Genomic DNA, 12,232 nt, shown 5'->3' on the forward strand with positions numbered 1-12,232 from the left:
GTGCCTGCTTATTGCTGTGGCAGCCCCTGGCGCTGGTTGCATGGAGAGCAGCACGCAGCCCCCCCGTATCCTCTTTGCCATAGCAACAGGGTTGCTAGGGATGAGCAGCCTTTAATAGGATGAAGAGCCCTCTTAGGGGGAGGCCATTGTTTAGGGGGTGGGTACGGGGAGAGGGGGCACCGGGCACGCTAGCCGGCTCAGGAGAGCAGGGCTGGGGGTCACCCTGCAAGGGGCCCATATAGCGGTGGGTTTGCACGGCATACAGCCCAGCAGCATCCTCGGCTCCGCGCTGCCCGTGGAGGCGTCGTGGGTGGGGGGACGCTCTGCTCCAGCGGCTCTGGCCTGCAGCTGACTTGGCCGAGGGGGGTCTCTCTCCTGAACTGCCCCGCGGGTCTGGCCCGCATCCCCGGCTCCTCTCTAATCGTGCTGATAAGATGCTCCGTCACTTATTCGTCGACTGGGCCCGGCGCGCTGTGCTGCCGGTGCCGCGGTGGCCGCACGTTGCTGGGCTCTCAGCCAGCTCCGGCGCTGGTCTCCACGTGCTCCGAGTATCTACCTGCGCCCAGCTTGATTACCTCTGTGCCTCCGGGACTCAGTAGTCATGGCAATAGCGGAGGCGCTAGCGTGGCGGCGGGTCTCCAGGGCGCGCGCACGAGTGCCGGGGGGGGCAGCCGCTGCATGGCTCGCACGCAGACCGCTGATGTCTGGCATCCGCCCGGCAGGTCGAGGGAGGGCTGGGGGGGATGAAATCCTCTGGTCCTGCAGGCCCCGTCGTGAAAGAAAGGCTTTCAATAGAAGGACGCTGAGTGCAGGCAGACTTGGGTTTCTGTGCCAGAGGCGTCCTGGGCTCCGTACGTGCCAGATGTGCATTGGTGACTGTCCCTGGGCTCTGCCACTGACCTGCTGTAGGACCTTGGGCAAGTCGCTTCTTGCTGGGCCTTCCCTGCACTGACTCTTTGCTTGGCCTGTCAGTTTGGGGCAGGGCTGATCTCACTATAGAAGTGTGCAGCACCTTGCACGCCCGGGCTCCTGTTTCCTTTGTGGCCGCACGGTGCTAGCATGTGCTAACTACTACTGCATTTGGAGCACCTGCCTGGTTTCTATTGATGTGGCTCCCCCACCATCCCAAGCTGCATTTCCCCCCATGCAGGGGAACGCCCTGTGCTCCGCTCGTGGCCTGGTTTCGGGTTTGTTTCATCGCGGGCGCATCGCCCGTCATGGCGGCATCGCACATGGCTTTGCTGTGTGATGTGCCCCTGCATCAGTCAGCAACAGGGTGGGAGGCAGGTTTCTTCCCTAGCTCCTGGATCGCAATGGAGCGGAGACAGCGGCTGCCACGGGGGCTTGCAGGAGCGAAGGGCAAGGCGCCCGTCTCGTGTTCGTGTTCCCTGTGACCTGCACTCCCCATTTCCGGGGGCTCTCCCGAGTGCTTCAGGCACTTCTCCTGGGGCTCGTTTGGGGGTGAAGGGGGTGGGGGAGGTTATACCCTGATGGCTTTGCTGGTTTTCACCTGCCCCTGGGCAGGGACAAACCCACCTGGGCCTCATTGGGAACGCTGCCTAGGTCAGCCCTGAAATGACCCCCTAAAACCTGCACCCACACCTCATGCCTTGGGCCAAGCTGCACGGCTCTGTGCCCCCGTGAACAGCCTCTCGCTGGGGGCGCTCCGGGCTCCTGGCATCCAGGCTGGAGGGTGCGGGGGCAAAGATGCATCTGGGGCCCTTGCTGCCACGTGGCGCGGCTCTGAGCGAGCTGACACACGGCGGGGCTCAGCGAAGCCCCAGATGCCAAGCGAGCACGTGGGCGTTCGCTCTCGTGACCCCTGCCCTGCCTCAGCTGGGCCGCTTCGCTAGCTGCTTTCAAAAGGGGGCTGCCGCGTCCCTGTGCCGCGTCCTCGGGCCTCGACCGTGCAATTGAGAGCTGGGCGCCACGCCTGACTCGGGCAATGCCAGCCTGGCCCTCGAGGCTCCAGTGGTGCCTCGAGGAGGCTCCCAGCCAAGCTAGGGGCCTGGGCCAGGTGCTATTCCCCTGGCACGTGGCGTCCGGCTCAGTGGCAGCCATGCAGGCTGGTTGCAGAGTGGGAAGCTGGAAAGTTTAAACTTACGGCTCCCTAGAGAAGGGCCGGAGGGTCATGCAGTGCTTGGGACACCCCAAACAGCCGGGCCTCTGCCCCGCAACACGCCGTGCGTAGCCCAGCCTGAGAATCCAGCTGTTGGCACCCTTGCTGCCGAACCTGCACTGGGGTAAATGTGATGTCTTTTATTAGACCAGTTAAGTAGTTGGAAAAAGTGTTCTTTGCAAGCTTTCAGGCACAAACCCCCTTCTTCAGGCCGAGGGAGAGTCTTCTTTAGACCCTCTGGCATCAGAGCAGGGGCTGGGGAACAGCTTTGCCCGGCGAGCCTGGCACGGCTCTGCTCGGGGAGCCCTACAGCCTCAGGGTTTGGAAAACAGCTGCTCAGAGGGCTCCCTTCCTCCCAGGGGTACGTTGCATCCCTCTTTTACCCTGATGCCGGTGAACCCCAGTCTGGGCAGCCGGGTACAGCGATGCCCGCATCCCGCTGCGTGCGCCGCAGGCTCCGGGCCCTGCCAAGTGGATTCAGAAATGCTCCCCAGGGCCGGTGTGTTGGGGTGGGGCCTCGCCTGCAGCGCGGCGTCTGAGCCGTCTGGCCACGTCCTGCGGCAGGGGGCACAGGGCAGGGAGCAGAAAGCAGAGCGGCGCGTCAGGCAGGGAGCAGAAAGCAGAGCCTAGGGAAGGGATCGTGGCAGGACTCGGAGAAAGCGCAGGGCTAATTCGTGGCACATGGGGTGCCCCCCCGAGCGGTCTACATTCGTGCTGTCCTCATTCACGTGGGCCCCTCCCTGGCAGGGGCTGCCTCTCCACCATCCCGCCACTGCGAAGTGCCTGCACGGGGGCACGGGCGCCGGGGGAAGGCGGTGCCCCTCGCTCCGGCTGCACCAACGCACCGCCTTTGGGAGCAGGGTGTCGCTCCCACCCGTGGCTCGACACGCGGCTGCGGCAGGCGAGAGCGGTGACGACTGTGCACGGCGTGTCAGTCCCTCGCTGCTCTCTGAGGAGCGACTCGTGCTTCGAGGCGAAGCGCGTTACCGGGGGCGAGCCCGGCTGCCTCCAGCCTAGCAGGGAAGGCTGTAGTCTGGTGCTCGCGTCGCTCTAGCTGGTCTTGCTCGTTACGGGCCGCCCGTGCTCCTCGCGGCGCGGCCGAGCCCTGCGAGCGGCTCCGCTCAGCAGCCGGACGCACCGGGCAGGAGGGGAGCGGCACCAGGGGCTGCCAGGCCGGCTTTGCAGGTACTGCTCGTTTCTTTCTTTTCTCAGCAGGTGAGGACTTCCAGTCTGCTGTTCGCGAGGGCTTCTCCCGCACGGCGCCGGGCCTGCGAGCTGCTTGACCCTGTCTTGGTGTGTCTTATGCCTGTTGCTGAGCGTGACGTACGTCCCACATCAACCCTGTGAACCAGGACATACATCGCATCGTCACCCATGAGAACGGCAACATGCATCCTGTGTCATCACCCGTGAGACCTGCGACATGCACCCTATGTCAGTACCCTGGAGGACTGCAACATGAGTCCCATGCCACTACCCATGAGAACGGCGGCGTGCATCCTGTGTCATCACCTGCGAGAACCGTGACCTGTATCCCATTTCACCACCCGTGAGAATGGTGACATTCATCCTGTCACCACTTGCAAGAACCATGACACACATCCCATGTCATCACCCATGAGACCTGCGGCATGCATCCTGTGTCACTCATTACCCATGAGAACCAGGACACGCATCCCATGTCATCATCCCTGCAAACCACGACATGCATCCTGTGTCATCACCCATGAGACCCGGGACATACCGTACTTGCCACCCGCTGCACCACAGCCTGCGATCAGCGTTCAGCACGACATGGCCCGTGCAATTCCTGGCACTACACATGATGTGTGGTCTGGTGAGTTGACGATGACCTGCGCCCCACGCACACACCGATGCTGCTCCCCACCCTGCAGCCTGCTCCATACCAAATACTTCCTGACTATTGCGTGACAAGTCGTTTTGGTTATTCCTATTTTTTTTAAATGAAAGCATCGCTTTGTGCAGCGAGACCTGCATGCGAGAGGCTGCGGTGCAATGAGTTTGTTGTGACTTTCGGTTTCCCAGGCAGTCCTTCTCCCTCTGAGCATTTTGTGAGCTCTGCCGTGCACAACTATCTTTGCTATGCTGCAGAATAGCACGTTATAATCACCGGGGAAGATGTTTAGGGCCATTGGTAGGCCCAAAGCAGCTCACTGAGCTGCAGGAGAAAGGCCGAGCACCCGGTTGCAGCAGTGCGCAGAGCTCCTGTTCGCACCGCTGGGTTTTTGGAAAGTTGCTTTTCCTGCATTGGATGCTCCGGTAACTGAGCCACGGCAGCTGCTGCATGCCCCACGGAGCTGACCGAGCCCCAGAGCCGTGTCGCAGCAAGCTGGCGGGGGGCCTGAACGAGCCCCGCGATGGTAACGTGTCTCCCTTCCGCTCTCTGCTTCTTTCTCTTCCCGGTCCCTTCCCCAGACGCCGTGTGGGGTGCCGGGGCAGGCTCTCGGCTAGCGTGCTGCTCCTTCACTTTACTTCTGTTACAGCAGGGCCCAAGGGCGAGTTCGTCGCTTCCCACGAAGTGCAGCAGCTGCCGCGCGGCAGCCCCAAGGACGGAGGGGCTAGGAGCGGGGGACAAGTCTCTCACGCAGGCAGAAGCCGTGATCCCAGGTCTCCCACATCCCAGGTGGGTGAGGAAAAGTGTGGGGGTCTCTGGCCAGGCCTGGGAAGGGAGGGATAGCATAGAGGTCTGCCTCCGGGGGAGCGTTTCTGGCTGCAAGGGGCTGCCCAGCACCCCCTGCTAGGCATGTCTGCACTGCAGATGCTGGGCTAGGCGTTTTGAAGCCAGCTCGAGCCCCGAGAGCGCAGGGTTTGGCTTGGCGTTAACTGCCCAAGCACTTGCCTGGTGTCGCGGGAAGGTTTTGCGGCTTGCGCGGAGGGCTGGGCTGCTGCAGCCGGGCTGGACCGGGTCCCTGAGGTGGCTCCTTTGAAGCTGTCTCGGGGAGGGCAAGAGGGGCTGGCAGAGAGCGTCGCGGTGCCCGTGCTCCCTGGTGCATCGAGCTCTCGGCCCTTCGAGCGCCGGGGAGCTCGAGCAGCTGCAGCCCAGGTAGCTTTTCCTGGCATCATGTCAGGTCTGGGGTAAGGGCTAGCACCTGGTTCCCCACCGCAAAGCCCCTCAGCCTTGTTACTCCCACCCTGAGCTTGCCACCGTGTTTTAGAGCCACCTCTAGAGCTGCCCGGAGGATGCTCTGAATGATGCCCTAGGAGTACTGGTCACTGAGTCTGTGTAGCCCAATAAGTGCAGCTTTTCCCTCCGTGGCCTGAGTCAGGGCTCATTAAAGTCATCAAGGGATTTGCTGGTAACTTCAGGGGGCTTTGGACTAATGGTTTAGCACCCACGTAGCTGAAGAGGTGAAATCTCAGCCTGCTCCTGGCTGACGTCAGTCCTGCGCGGACCGCTGAGGTCTCACAACAGCACTGCGGTTAGGCTGGGAGGGGAAGGGGCTTTGGTGGGAAACAGTCCATCCAGGGCTCATCCCGGCCCCCCGGGAGTCATTAAAGCAGTGGATCAGCGATTTGAAGGCGGATGGTACGTGCAATGCTGCCAGGGCAAGACCGAGCGTGTTTGGTGGGGGGCGCGTAGCTGGGGATTGCTCCTCCGACGCAGCGCGCAGGGCGTCCCGCTTCACGCTGCTTTCCCGGGCCACCGGTGATAGCACTGGTGCAAACGATTCTGCTCGTACGTAACCGGGCCCTGAAATTATTCTGCTCTGCAACAGCGACATCATTACCTTAGCAGGGCAAAAAACTGTATCGCAAGCAGCGGGCGGCCACCCCGAGCATGCCCTGCCGCAGGTACGGCGCGTGAGGTTTGCCGAGCGGGCCGACGATGAAAACACCCATCGCACAGGCTCCGTGCGTGCATGTTTCCCGCAGCAATGCTGCCAGGCCCGAGCTCCACCGAGGTCGGGCGGGGAGGGGCCGAGAAAATTGATAGGATTTGCTTTCATCTTTGAGGAGTGCCTGCCTGCATTCACAGTCCCTCGTGATCGCCGCAGCCAGGGGCGAGTCCCTGCAGAGCCCCTGACCCAGAGATACGGGGGCGCTGCCCACCCGCTGGCTTGGGGCCGGCGTACGGACGGAGAATCCCGCTGGCTTCACAGCTCTCTTAAAACGGGGCTGCGTGTGCCGGGTGAGCCATGCTGTTCCCCTCCCTGAGCTGGGGATGAATGATGCAAATCAGCAGTCGGGGCAGCCGGATCTACCAACAAACGCAGGCCAGAGGAGTCAGAGACCGTCGGCTCTGCTCTCCCAGCCCTGTCTGGGAGCGACGAACCGACTGTGGGTCCGCGAGGGAGACGGCGAGCCGCGCCCCGCAGCCTTGCATCGACTGCTTCAGCAAATTAAGCCTCTTCCTCCCCTGCAGGAGGGCTCTCCAGGGCCAAGGGGGTACCGCGCGCACGATGTAAAGGCAATGCAGCTAGTCTTTAAAACTGAAGCGTTGTCCCCACTGCCTAGCAAAGGGATCCTCGAGTCTGAAGTGCTGAGAGCAGGTCGTGAATGGGGACAGCGCTCGGGTCTGGCACACGAGGCCCGGACCGACCGCCTCCCTCTGTCTGGATGAGAGAGCAGGATGCGCGAGCTCTTTTGTGCCTCCTACTTGCAGGGTGATCTTAGGCAAGTCGTTCAGGTCACAACGTTCAAAACCAGCCCCAAATCTGGGGTCCTTCGGTTTTTGGGTGCTCGGTGGCAGCGTCCAGCGCCTGATTGAACAAAGTGTCCCTTCATTCCCCCGGGGCCTCGCGTTCCCCGCGTCGGGGCGGAGACGGGCAGGCCGCGAGGCTACCCACGTGCCGGGCGCGGAGCAGGCGTTCGCCGTGCTGTCTCTAGCGTGCCGCGCATAAAGGGTTAACGTTCTCCGTCTTTTAACCGCACTTTAATAAAAAGGTATGAACACATGCATTAGCTCTGCCAGGCAGCTAATGGTCAAAACGCAGCTCGAAAGCACAAGTGCTGCTGCTAATGATCTGCCAATTGATTTCCAGTCATTGTTCCAGGCTCAGTCCTTGTTTCAGCTTGGGCACAACCACTAAGTTAATGGCACGCTTCAGGATGGCGGCCGACAGTGTTGGGAAGCGGGGGTCAGGGTTTGCTTTGGAAAGCCCCGGGGGGGCATGGAAACCCGCTGGGAAAAATCCCCGCGTTGCGGGACACACGAGCTGCCCTCCCACTTGCCGGGCTTTCTGCGAGGCTTGCAGCGTCGGGGTTGTCCCCTGGAGCCCAAACCGCTGCTGCATCCGCACGGACGTCGATGGGTTTAGACCTGGCCTTTTATGCGGCGGCTCGCAGGGCATGGTGGGCCTCTCCGTTACCTGACTGCGGGGGGAGAGTCTGTGAATCGCCGGTGCCCAAAGCTCGCCTCTCCCACCTCACAGTCGCAACCCTCTGCCGGCACAAAAGGACGTGATGTGCCCGCGGCCCGTCGCGCGTCAGTCGAGCCGTGGCCGCGAGGGTCTGCCCAGCGCCAACACCTTGATTCGTGTCCCTCTGAACGCTCGTTTCAAGCACGCCGCATAAATTAGCAGCCAGAAAAGCCCTAACTCCTTAGCTCAGGCTGTCCTGCTTCTTAAAACCCCCTCGCCCGTAGTTCGGCAGCGACTCTGAGTTTCTTCATTTTTTTTGCTGGGCTTCCCTTTCTCATGCGTTGCACAGCACTCGTTTGCCCAATTAAGGAGGCCATGTGAAAGGAAGAATGTTTTACTTAAGGAAACCGTCATTTCCTTTTTCTTCTGTGTTTTTTTTTAAAAAAAAAAAGGAATATTTGACAATCGTGTCCTGCTCCTGAAAAGGAGAAACAGATACGTTTCTTTTGTGCTGGTCTTGAATCGGTTTGAAGGCAATGGTGCATCCCAGCTGGCTGCTTAAATGCGAACGCTGTAAAAAGCATTAGCCGGATCATCGCGCTGTTGCTGCAGATGATCATCAGAGAGAGCTAACAGAGCCCAGGCTCAGGGCCCAGCTCTCCTCCCATCAAAGTCAGGGTCGCTCTTTCTGACAGCAGCCAGAGCAGCCCTTTGGACACCCGTGGGGACACGCGCCAGAAGTAGTGCAAATAGTCCTCCTGCCGCAGGCGTGCTGTTTGTACAAAGCGTGATACAAGCGGCGTCTGCCAGAACAAGCCTATTTTATTTTTATTAATCTGAACTTTCGGCTTTCCGCAGCAGTTCACCTTTCAAGGCTGACTTTCCACTGGAGCGTCCAATTAGCCCCTTACTCAGGGTCTAGCAAAGCGTGCAGGAGGCTGCTGTGCATCAGCTCAGCCCCAGCTCGTACGCTGCGGGGGGACGGGTGGAAACCCAACGGCCGAGGCTACCAGCTACCGGCTGAGAAGAAAGATTAAGGGCTGGCTCTGTGCGGGAATGGCCTGGCAGATGACACCCTTGGGAGAGCAGCTATCCTCAGCCTCCGAGAAATTTTCCTAGGCAGCATTAGGGTGTCATCGCTGGTGTGCACGCATGGTTTTGCCGGCCAGGCGGCTCTCCCTGTTCGTACCACAGCAGTAGTCAGAGGATCATCACAACTTCTTCCCTTATTCCATGCAGGAGCAACTGAGAGCGCTGCCTGATTGCTCTTGCAGGTCTTAAACGTAGGGCAGAAAGTAACAGACGTGAAGAATACCTCGCGCATCTGCTTCCGGGCCGGGGCCTGGAGACAGCGCTGCAAAAATGAGTAGCGGGTTAATTAAAGGTTTTCCAGCATGACTGTGGGTTTGATTTCTCAGGTGGAAGTCGAGCTTTGTTCTTGATTAATTAAGGGTGGGCGAGAAGCAGTGCTGCAGAGGAACGGCTCGAGCTCCTTCCTCCTCTGCCTCAAGAGGCTCGTGTCCGGGTGACTCGGCTTACCATCACGTCGTTCTTTGCTTCCGCAGGCACCGGCGAGATGGAAGAGCGCAGCAGTGTCGTCCTTCCCATCGTTTTTGGCATCGTTTGCCTCGTGGGCACTGTAGGGAACTGCATCGTGATCTACACCATCACCAGAAAGCCCAAGGGGAACCGTAACACAGCAGATGTCTTCATTGTGAGCCTCTCCATCACCGATCTCCTCTTCCTGCTGGGAATGCCCTTCCTCATCCACCAGCTCCTTGGGAACGGCGTCTGGCTTTTCGGGGCTACCGTGTGCACCATCATCACAGCCTTAGATGCCAATAGCCAGTTTGCTAGTACTTACATCCTCACGGCCATGTCCATCGACCGCTACCTGGCCACGGTGCACCCCATCCGCTCTGCCTACATGCGTACGCCCTGCACGGCTGCGGTGGTGATCTTCCTGCTGTATCTCCTGTCCCTGCTGACCAGCGTGCCAGTGTTCATGTACAGCCAGCCCATTGCCCTGCCAGGCAGCAGAGCAGGGTGCGGCATCATCTTGCCCAACCTCTCGGTGGATATCTACTGGTACACGCTGTATCAGTTCTTCCTGGCGTTTATCATTCCTCTCTTGGTCATCTGTATCGTGTACCTGAAGATACAGAAGCACATTTCACGTGTGGTGTTACCACTGCCCCAGAGGAACTTCAGGGCCAGGACTAAGAAAATCATGCGGATCGCGGTGACCATCTGCTCTGCGTTTTTTGTCTGCTGGGCACCCTATTATATACTGCAGCTGGTTCATCTCGAAGTCACCCAGCCCACCACTGCCTTTCTCTATGCCTACAACGTCGCCATCAGCCTCGGTTATGCAAGCAGCTGCATCAACCCGTTCATCTACATTGTGCTGAGTGACACTTTCCAAAGAAAACTGGTCAAGGCCATTTGCCCTGGGCGCCCGGTCAGGAGAGGCAAGAGACGCCCTGCCGGGAAAGTCAGTCCCTCCGTGAAACTAAATTCGGGGCCACATCAGGAGACCTCGCTGAGCTTGACGTACTCTCGCAATACAGGCAGCTATCTCACTGTCTCAGTTCCTTAACGCAACCGGGCTTAAGCTCAGCAAAACAGCGATCAAGCTGCAGAGAGCACACTGCAAGGTTGTAGGCCTTTTTCGGGGGGAGAAGTATGGCGGTGACTGGCTCACGCGGGACACAGCTAGGGGAACGAGGGTGAATTTAAGAACTGCTTAGGCTGAAGAGTTCCTACCAGCGAGGAGCTTCGAGATGGTGGGAGATTTTAATAAGGAACGTGGTGGAAGCCCCATCCATCGCCTGAACTTCTGCCACTAGCACTTGATTTGACTGAGCGTGCATGGGTTCGTTGCCAGGAAGGCTGCTGCCCGGGAAGAGAAGATCTAAATGTCGATATGGCCCTTATTTGCCTCTGATTTCCATCATTCTGGTGGTATTTTTTTGTGAATGGAAACCTAATCATTCAGTTTAAGGAGAATGTGTTCTTCTGATGCTGCTCCCTTCGTTGGTGACGACATAGGTTTTATAAATGTCACGGTTTTGGATGGGCTCAAGCATTCGGATTAAGGTCAGCAATCTGGCTGGCTGGAAGAGATTTCCCTATAATAAAATGGAAGCTTGGGGTTATTGCCATGGTTGAGCCACACAGAAGCCTTGTGGCAGGAGTGGCTAGGAAAAGGTTTGTGGGAAAAGGGAAAATTATCCAATAAATAAAGCCAGGGGGCTTGTTACAGGTCCCAGGGGCATGCAGAGCAGGAAAGCATGTCAGAGGGCTTCTAAATTAGGGCTGTATATAATATGAATCCTTTCAATGGCAGTAAGTTTGCAGTAGCTGCAAACCTGAGAGCAGCGAGATTTCTCAGAAGCTACCACTACCGTCGTTATTGAGGATTTGGTTTCTAGGACTTGATCTGTCACCCTCCTCCCTGCTGGGTGTCACAGCGTGGTCCTCTCCTCGCCGCATTATCAGGACGTAGGTTCGCTCCCATTTTGCAAGGGAATATGGCTGTACGGAGATTTTTTTTTGATAGACAACTGCCTAAGAAGGCAGGGGACTCTTGCGTTAGGTCTGCCGTGGGCATACACAGCTGAACTTGCTTTCCGTTCATGTGGAGGCAGAGCAAGCCCTTTCCTGGAAAAAGGATGTGCTGATTACGTACCTCAACAGTGACCCTTCGTGGCAGATGAAGGCGTGACAGCGACAGCCTGCTGGCAAATCCTCCAAGAACGGCACTGGTGTTTGCTGCTTACCTAGCACGAGAAGCACCCACGGTGTGGTGTAATAGGTGAACCGTGCTAGACAGCGCTGGGAGATGACTGAAATACGGACATGCACAACGAGCATCCCAGAGGAAGTGGGACCATCTTAAACACTCCACCCAGGATGCCCAGAGTCCCTGGTAGGCAAAAGGGACCCAGATAATGGGCAAAAATGGGGCCAGGTCAACCCCGTCACCTACGGTACCCGATGATCTTGCGAGGTCCCTTCCAGCCCCTTACTATGAACCTGTGGATCCACATGCTTTGTCTCCAAGGTATTTGCAGCTCTTTTCTTTTAAATGTCTGTGGAATAAAGATTAAATCTATTCCTGTTTAGAGCTCCTAATGCCTGAGTGCTGCCAGCATTGAGAGTTACGTCATTCAGTCACATCCCATTTATATAGGGTCCGTGGAGCCACATGGGGAAAGCGCCCTTATGTCCTGAAAATGGAGGCACCCTGAAGAACAGAAAAGACGGAGGAAGAAGAACCAATGAATGCACAGCCAACACCACGCTACTGTGCTAGAGTGGGCTTGTGTATCAGCACCACACAATGAAAGCTATTGCTGCATAAAATCGCTGCATGGCTGCGAGAGTAAAGTTTAGGTTTCAATCTTAGTTTTGTAGATTTTTGTGCACGGAATAACCGTCATGCTGTTTTGTTCTCATTTGAACTGAGGTTAAGTTATCCCAGACGAGTAAAAATCTCCAGCATGTTGCATCTGAGCTGTTTTACGTTATTTGACTCTGCTTTTTAAGTACGTCAGAGCTCGTCTACTTCAGTAGTGGTACAGCCATTATTACCACTGTAACCAAATATCTACCAATTATTCTTTACAACAGGAGAAAAAATCCCTCTCCTGTTGGCTGGGATGAAAGGAAGAGTAGTTGGTGCCTGAACTAATTAGTCACAGAGAAGGGGCAGTATGGTAGCCAAAGCACCAGGAAGAACACATTCATTAAATCATACAGAGCAGATGAAAAGGAAGATACAGACCAA

At 57.8% G+C, this 12,232-nt stretch overlaps 1 pseudogene across 3 annotated transcripts; it reads left to right on the forward strand.

Annotated features, from left to right (window-relative positions):
• The first annotated feature begins 250 nt into the window (after window positions 1-250).
• LOC149855100 (melanin-concentrating hormone receptor 1 pseudogene) lies at window positions 251-12,115 on the forward strand (annotated as a pseudogene). Of its 3 annotated transcripts, none has more exons than XR_016438676.1 (3): window positions 251-4,500; window positions 4,624-4,763; window positions 9,006-12,115. The product of XR_016438676.1 is annotated as a melanin-concentrating hormone receptor 1 pseudogene, transcript variant X1 (transcript). The 3 variants fall into 3 exon arrangements; XR_016438677.1 differs by having other exon boundaries at window positions 4,627-4,763; XR_016438678.1 differs by having other exon boundaries at window positions 251-3,956.
• The last annotated feature ends 117 nt before the right edge of the window (window positions 12,116-12,232 follow it).

Source organism: Crocodylus siamensis, chromosome 12 (genome assembly GCF_052110815.1).
Source record: "Crocodylus siamensis isolate JL-2025a chromosome 12, ASM5211081v1, whole genome shotgun sequence".
NCBI lineage: Eukaryota > Metazoa > Chordata > Crocodylia > Crocodylidae > Crocodylus > Crocodylus siamensis.